At 48.0% G+C, this 8621-nt stretch overlaps 1 non-coding gene across 1 annotated transcript; it reads left to right on the forward strand.

The window, feature by feature from the left end:
- The first annotated feature begins 7142 nt into the window (after positions 1–7142).
- On the forward strand, positions 7143–7214 carry TRNAS-GGA (transfer RNA serine (anticodon GGA)). The gene has a single exon. It is a non-coding gene; the product is annotated as a tRNA-Ser (tRNA).
- The last annotated feature ends 1407 nt before the right edge of the window (positions 7215–8621 follow it).

Below are 8621 nucleotides of genomic sequence, written 5' to 3' on the forward strand. Positions count from 1 at the left end.
AGCCCATCCATGTTTTTGGCTTACGGGGGGAGGAACATTCCATCTGCCACAAGATCTTCTCCCTCCCTGGAAATTTGGGCTGAACTTTTAGAGGTCTCATGTCCGCCATTTGCAAACCACTGAATCAAAGAATCATAGAGTTGGAAGGGGGCCATACAGGCCATCTAGTCCAACCCCCTGCTCAATGCAGGATCAGCCTAGAGCATCCCTGGCAAGTGCTTGTCCAGCCTCTGCTTAAAGACTGCCAGTGAGGGGGAGCTCACTGGCGTAAGCCATTTCTTGCACATGGCTTAGTGTGTGGCCACATATTACAGTAGCATGGAGCAGAAGGTGCCCACTTCCCTCTGCTTTCATCAGGGTCCCTTCTTTGAGACCCTGGACACCTCTGAAAGAGCAATGCAACTTACTCTGATCTGGAGAACCGAGTTTGATTCCCCACTCCTCCACGAGTGGCAGATGCTTATCTGGCGAATTGGATTTGTTTCCCCTTCCTACACATGAAGCCAGCTGAGTGCCCTTGGGGTAGTCACACTCTCTTAGCCCCACCTACCTCCCAGGGTGTCTGTTGTGGAAAGGGGAAGGGAAAGGTGATTGTAAGCTGGTTTGATTCTTCCTTAAGTGGTAGAGAAAGTCGGCATGTAAAACCCAACTCCTCCTCCTCCTCTTCTTCTTCTTCTTTGTGCTCATGTACAGGCATGTACTTGAATGAGGGCTCCAGATAATATGCAAGTTGGCATATAAAACCCAGCTCCTGCTCCTTCTCCTGCTCCTCCTTCTTCCCTGGATCTTCAATCCAGGCAAAGCAAAATGTGACCATCCGTTGCAGTCACAAAGAACTGGTGGGCATTTTCTGAGAAGACCATATTGGTGAGCATGTCTGTGTTTGCGCAGCTGACAGCTCTGATTTGGAGAAGACAAATAGGTAGTTAACACGCTGCGCACAGGGATGCCCCGATGGGGTGGAAGGGTTGTTGGAAAGAGCTCTTCATCAGCTCTCCTCCCATTGGCTAAAGCCTTTTGATTCCAAGGCATGGTAATGAGCCTGGAAAGAGAGGTGCAGCTGGCAGCTGTGCCTGGCAGGCAGCTATCAGTGAACCTCCAGTGCTTGACGCCGGCCAGCCTGGCCCAAGAACAGACAGCCGTTTCCTGATGCCGTCTGGCTTACTCTGGTCTGCTTCCAATTGGGCAGGGAAACTGTCCGCGACACACATAGAATGTGACATGCTGACATGAAGCCATTGAACTGTGGACGTGCTCCAGGCTTTGCTTTCACGTTGGCAACACCTCCTTTGTAATTCTGGAAGCCTCCTGTGCACAGCTGAGCTGAAATGTCACAGGAAACCATTTTTTTTGAGACAGAAGAAGAAGACAATGAAGAAGAAGAAGAAGAAGAAGAGTTGGTTTTTATATGCTGACTTTCTCTACCACTTAAAGAAGAATCAAACCCTCCAGATCAGACTCCATTGCTCCAAGCCACTGCTCTTAACCACTACACCATGCTGGCGAAGAAGAAGAATTAGAAGAAGGAGGAGGAGGAGGAGGAGGAGAAGAGTTGGTTTTTATATGCCGACTTTCTTTACCACTTTGGGAAGAATCATACTGGCTTACAATCACCTTCCCTTCCCTTTTGGGGGGGCTGACCTGTTCTCCAAAAAGATCACTCCCTACAAAACACCCCAACCAAAGGTGCTGGTGCTTTACTGTTGGTTTTGAAGACCGGGCGGGATGCAGCCACACTCTTAAATCACATCAATAAAAGAGCCGCCCCTCCTAATGATAAAATATGATCATTGCCTGCATCCCTTCTCTGAGTCGGCAAGATTGGGAAGCGACTCAGCGTCAGCGTCTTCCCTATTACAAATCTTTGTAACTAAGGGATGTGACAGGCTGCTGCACTTTACATATGAGAAGCGCATCCTGTAAATCCTGCTAACATTAACCGCTGAGCTGGTTTGCTCCGACTTTCTCTTTTATTTACAGTCTTTTCAGCAAAGGGAGCCAGAGGAGAACTCCGGGAGATGAAGAGCAGAGCTATTTATTCTCGGTGTCAGCTTGTCCTAACATTTGGACACGGGGAGAAACCAAGTTGTTTCTTCCCTTGGTTTCTTTGTTTGAATCTTGACTTTCCAAAGGACACGGCTGCGAATGCACGGTATTGATTCCCGTTTATTTTCTTTGACACATACAGGCATAGAAGTAGGCTTCTTCACTCGCGTTCCTGGGTCTCTAAGGGTTTTGTTTATTACGTTTTTACCCCACCCTTCCTTTAAAGTGGTGCATGCTTCTTCCACTTTACCCTTACAACAATTCTGAGAGGTAGGTTAGGCTGAGGGTGTGACTGGCCCAAGTCCCCCCCAGTGAACTTCGTGGCTGAGCAGCGAGCTGAACTGGGATATCCCCAGTCCAATGCTATTAGCACTATACTACATAGGCTCTCCCGTTGGTGCATACAAACTACAGAAAAGTCAGAAAGGTCGTTTGTGCACGGGTATTTTCACCCATGTTCGCCCCTTGTCTGTCTCGGTTGTTCCTTGGAGTTATGTATGAGTTTCCCCTCCATTAGAGATGACCTCGCTGCCGGCCCTCGCAATGTCCACGTCTTCCTATTCTTCTGTTAACCTGATTCTTCCCCTGCGCTCAGCCCGGGTGCAATCCCCATGCATAATGCAAAGCCAGGACACTGAAGCTTGGTTTCTATCACAGAAAGCATCCAGCCAATTACAAAGCAGTGTGTGAAGAGGCAGGGATTCAAATGCTTCCTGCTTCCTCAGAGCTCTTTCTGAGCCAAAGAAAGGCTTTTTAAAAATGAGGTTTGGATTCCACCCCCCCTTCAGATTGCTCCGTTTTTTTGTTTTTTCTTCTTAAAATGCTTTTTTTATTTGGCAATTGGGTTTGGGGGGATTGTCTCTCAGAGTAAGCTCTACAAAGCAAGCCAATTACAAAGCAGCATTTCAAGGGGCAGGGACTTGATTTGAGCATGGAGACTGCTGGTGCATAGATTCCCAATAGGAAGGTGTGGGTCCAGGGAGCAACGAACCTCAGGTAAAACTCCCATGGATAAATGACCAAAGTGAGCATGACAATTTCCTGGGTTGAGTCCTTTTTATAAACATCACTTCACCAGACACTACTTTGCCACCTTCTCCACAACACCAGGGATACCAACCAGGATAATCATAGAATCATAGATTTGGAAGGGACCACCAGCATCATCAAGTCCAACCCCCTGCTCAATGCAGGAAATTCACAATTACCTAGGGTTGCCAACCTCCAGGTACTAGCTGGAGGTCTCCTGTTATTACAACTGATCTCCAGCCGATAGAGATCAGTTCACCTGGAGAAAATGATCGCTTTGGCAATTGGACTCTATGGCATTGAAGTACCCTCCCCAAACCCAGGCTTCACCCCCAAAATCCCCCGCTGGTGGCGAAGAGGGACCTGGCAACCCTACAATTAACCGCCCCCCCCCCCAAATCCCAGTTACTCCTAAAGTTCTGGGATAAAAATTTGGTTTAAGGCTGCCAGCTCTGGATTAGGAAATACCTGGAAATTTTGGGGATGGAGCCTGAGGAGGGGGGGTTGGGAAGGGGAGGGAACTCATCAGGGTACAATGGCATAGATTTCATCCTCCAAAGTGGCCACTTTTCTCCAGGTGAACTGACCTCTGTCACCTGGAAATCAGTTGTTATCCCAGGAGATCTCCAGACACCACTTGGAGGTTTTATTCAAAAAAATGTAAATTCAACTGTAAATTGGTAGTATTCAAAAATCACAGATGTAGGCTAACAATTCACTTATATCAATGTTTATAAATATAATTTCCTCAGATTGCACTATTGCTTCATAGTGCCTTTTCAAACAACAAAATTAAATGTACAGTATTATATATACAACAAGGCAAAATTCATAAGAAATAAAATTCAACAGAAATTAGCAATTGACTTGTGGTGTCTTTCTTTCTTGAGTTATGTATATATTGTCCATAAATGTCCTTGAATCCAGTTGGGTAGAACAGGATTCCGGTATCTTTGCCTGTTTCAATATTTCTTCAGCTACCCTGAAGGACATATATTTTTATGACGTCTGGATCCTCTCTCAGAACGTCCCTTATATCCTTAGCATTTGTCTGTAATGTCAGAATGCTGGTCTGTTGATAAAGCATTTAAATTAAACTATAAATTGACATTCTAAACATTATAATATTAATTATTTTACACATATATAATATAATTACAATTATACTTACAATCATAAATGAATTTTCATACACAGTGACTTGTGTGGTGTCGACCCGACAAGAATCCTTTCTTGTTTCCAGTCAATTAAATTCCATACAGGCGGTATACTTAAATGCTTACTGCATTACTCATTAGGATTGATCCCAGGTACAGGTGTTAATTTACAAGACGGAGGTAAGATCATTGGCCATATTTAACCCCTTAGGGGATATGCAGTCAAAGAGTTGCACAAAGCGTGCTTCCTCCTGACTTAAAATTCGTTCTATGTTAGATCTCTGGAACTTCTTAGGTGTTGCTTGCCAAACCGCAAAGAACTGAAAGTCACTATCTGTATGTTTGCACTTCAACCAGTGCTCCACTAGGGGCGCTTCTAATACTTGATTTTTTATTCTGGATCTGTGCTCCCCAATTCTTAATTTAAGGGGGCGTGTGGTTTTTCCAACATAAATTAATTTGCACGTACAAATGACTAAATAAATAACATTTGCAGAGGAGCAGTTTGTGAATTGCCGCAGTACATATGTGAAGCCAGTGTCTTCCCTTGTGAAACTCTTTACTGGGAGGGAGAACCGGCAGACTGTGCATGATCCACAGCGGTGATGTCCAACAGCCCCTGTGGTGGGAGGTGCTACATTAAGATCTGTATGTATTAGCGCGTCTCTTAAAGAGCCCGTTCTTTTAAAACCAATCAAGGGTGGTATTGTACATCCTGCAATGCTCTGTACTATGTGCCAGTGTTTATAAATGATCCGTTTTATCTTAGTTGCCAAATGTGTATATTGTAAAGAAGCTGTTAAATTCTGTTTATCACGTTTCTTGCAAGTAAAAAGAGTAGACGTATCTATCCCATCAGCTTGAAGGCGTGCATTATTGATGATATGGGGTGGATAACCTCTGCTTAAAAGGGTGTCTTCCACTTCTGATGCTGCTTTTGTATAGTCCTCTATGCGTGTTGCATTCCTTTTTAACCTTAAGAACTGGCCATAAGGTAAATTATTCCTCATAAAGGAGGGGTGATGAGACTTATAATGTAACAAGGCTCCCTTATCTGTGGGTTTTTTATAGGGAGCTACCCAAAGCTTTCCCACTGAGTCAACATTAACAATTACATCAAGAAATGGTAGACTGTCATGACCCGTCTGAAAATCAAACTGAATATGCTCATTGTATTGGACCACTTGGAGGTTGGCAACCCTAGCTACAGGACAGAACTCCTCGTCTTCCTGTTTTGGGGACCCAGGGGGAATCTTTGTAGGATTGCCAGGTCTTTCTTTGCCACCGGTGGGAGATTTTGTGGGCGGACCCTGAGGAGGGTGGGGTTTGGGGAGGGGAGGGAGTCCAATTGCCAAAGTGGCCATTTTCTTCAGGTGAACTGATCCCTATTGGCTGGAGATCAGTTGTAATAGCAGATCTCCAGCAAGTACCTGGAGGTTGACAACCCTAAGTCTGTGGCAGTTGCTTGCAACCACTGGGTCCAGGGCTCTCAGCCCTGCCTAGCCTCCTGCCCTTAAAAAGTGGGCCAGCTGCTGTAGGCTAGCAGATCTGTAAGGTTGCCAACTTCCAGGTACTAGCTGGAGATCTCCTGCTATTACAACTGATCTCCAGCCGACAGAGATCAGTTCACCTGGAGAAAATAGCCGCTTTGGCAATTGGACTCTATGGCATTGAAGTCCCTCCCCAAACCCCACCCTCCCCAGGCTCCGCCCCCAAAACCTCCCGCCGGTAGGGAAGAGGGACCTGGCAACCCTACAGATCTGGGATTGGCAGCGGGCCCAGCCCAGTCAGCAGTCCCCGAAAGCCCCAGCAGCTTTCTGACGGTGCCCCGCTCTCCTGCCGGGCATGAATAACATGGCTCTGATCCAGCCAGACTTTCCTCAGGTCCTTAAGCCAGGCTGCCTGCTCAGAATCACTTAAGAGAGATTAGTTGCGCCTTAACTGTTAAGCGGTCCCAGGTCTGCACTCTTTGCTTTGCAAATTTAAGGCACATCAGCGCACTGCAGGATTTCTAGAAAAAAAGGGAAGGGAAACAAGAAAGAAAAAGACCGCACGAGGCTGGAGTTGGCCCCCACCAACCCCAGCTGCTTGCATTGATCTGCTGCTGCAGATGAATTTCTCCTCTGGCAGGCGGCAGAAGAGAAGCTCCGTTGCGTCGTATTTCCTCAAGCAATAAATTGAGATTTCACTTGTGGGGAATCCGTTCCCTTCCCCTGCTCCTCTTACGGCTGCGGTGGGAGAGCTCCCCTCCCGCTCCCCGCTGCCTTCCCAAGCAGCCATCTGCGTCAGGAGCCCAACGGGCCATCTGGCTTGTCCTCCTTTCGCCAGCTGCGGGGGGGGGGGGGGGGTACCAGCGGGGCACTTGCGGGGTTCGCAGCCCTGTATACAGCCACGCTGAGACCACAAGGAAAAGCCTTGCCGTTCGGCACAACCATCCCATGACAGATGTTCGAAGGCATGCCTCAGACAATATCCTGCGGAGCGCCAGGCCTGCCGTTTGTCATCGTCATGGCATGCCGTTCTGCCAGGGCTCGGCTTGAACACACATGAAGCTGCCTTCTACTGAATCAGACCCTTGGTCCATCAAAGTCAGTATTGTCTACTCAGACCAGCAGCGGCTCTCCAGGGTCTCAGGCAGAGGTCTTTCACATCACCTACTTTCCTAGTCCCTTTAACTGGAGATGCCGGGGATTGAACCTGGGACCTTCTGCATGCCAAGCAGAGGCTCTACCACTGAGCCACAGCTCAGGGAACTTGGCCTTGGGTTGCACAGGATCAGTTTTTCCACTTGGATTTTATGCAGTGCATCAGGCACTTGACCATGCTAACTGAAGGTCATGTTTTAATCTTCTTCACCAGTGCCAGAATAACTTGTGATTCACCAAATTGAACACAGACCACGTAATGGGAGGGGTTGTGGCTCAGTGGCAGAGCATCTGCTTGGAATGCAGAAGGTCCCAGGTTCAGTCCCTGGCATCTCCAGTTAAAAGGACTAGAGTAGGTGATGTGAAAGACCCCTGCCTGAGACCCTGGAGAGCCGCTGCCGGTCTGAGTAGACAATACTGACTTTGATGGACCAAGGGTCTGATTCAGTAGAAGGCAGCTTCAGGTGGGTGTTCACCCAGGGGTGGTCATAGTGATTCAGGGGCCTTAGGCCAAATTCCAGGATGGGGCCCCCTCACTGCCAGCCCACACAGGGCCCAAGCAAGAGATGGCCCTCACCCCCTGCGAGGTGGGCTGGAGCTAACACTGCTGCCACAAGCCTGCTTCCGGAGTAGGGTTGCCAGGTCCCCCCCCCCCGAACACATAGGGTTGCCAGCTCCATGTGGGAAACTCATGGAGATTTGGAGGTGGAACCTGGGGAGTATGGGGACCTCAATGGGGTAGAAGAAGAAGAGTTGGTTTTTATATGCCAACTTTCTCTACTACTTAAGGGAGAATCAAACCGGCTGACAATCCCCCTCCCCTCCCCACCCCACAACAGACACCCTGTGAGGTAGGTGGGGCTGAGAGAGCTCTAACAGAGCTGTGACTAGCCCAAGGTCACCCAGCTGGCTTCATGTGGAGGAGTGGGAAACCAACCCAGTTCACCAGGGTCTACCACTCATGCGGAGGAGTGGGGATTGGGAATCATATCTGGTTCTCCAGATCAGAGCCCGCTGCTCCAAACCACCGCTCTTAACCATTACACCATGCTGCCCGGGCAGGTAACATTTTAAACGACGTAAAACCACAAAAATTCAGCTTAAAACAAAAATGATCATAAAATTACTATCAAAATCTAGATGGTGTTCGCATAGAAGGATAGTAGTAGCCACCGTGGAGTCCGGTTGAGCAGTTGAACCTAACCTGCTTTTCAGATTCGGCCTCATCCCAGAGTAGGGTTTGAAAACACCCCCACACCCCCACCACATGCTGGATGTCTTCTTGCAGGGACTGCAGCAATGAGCGTTTTCAGCCAACCAACAAAACAGGGAGGACAATGAAATGTTTTCCTTCTGTGGTTCTGACTGGGCGCTCAGTAAATTACTGCATATGGCAAAAGCCCACTAAAGCGTACTGTGATTAGCACTTCATTCCCTTGAATGTCAGGGACTAGCAGAAGCTCAGAGCTGGAGGAAGGGAGGGGAGAAAGAGTCCGGTTAGGGTAATTTAGTCTGCTCACTTCACCTGCCAGGAACCATTTGTTCAGGATTAATGGTTTTTGAACTTGAGTCTCCGACGTGCTGAAGTCCGTGCTATGTTGCTCGCCTTATAAAGCAGAAGGGTGAGCTGCCGTGCTCCCAGCCGTGGCCTCTGACTGGGCAGATTGTGAGTTTGAAGGACACCATGCGTGATTCGCTCTGAGCATGATCTTCTCCAAGAGACCAAAGTAGACACTACACCGTT

Source organism: Euleptes europaea, chromosome 13 (genome assembly GCF_029931775.1).
Source record: "Euleptes europaea isolate rEulEur1 chromosome 13, rEulEur1.hap1, whole genome shotgun sequence".
Lineage (NCBI taxonomy): Eukaryota > Metazoa > Chordata > Lepidosauria > Squamata > Sphaerodactylidae > Euleptes > Euleptes europaea.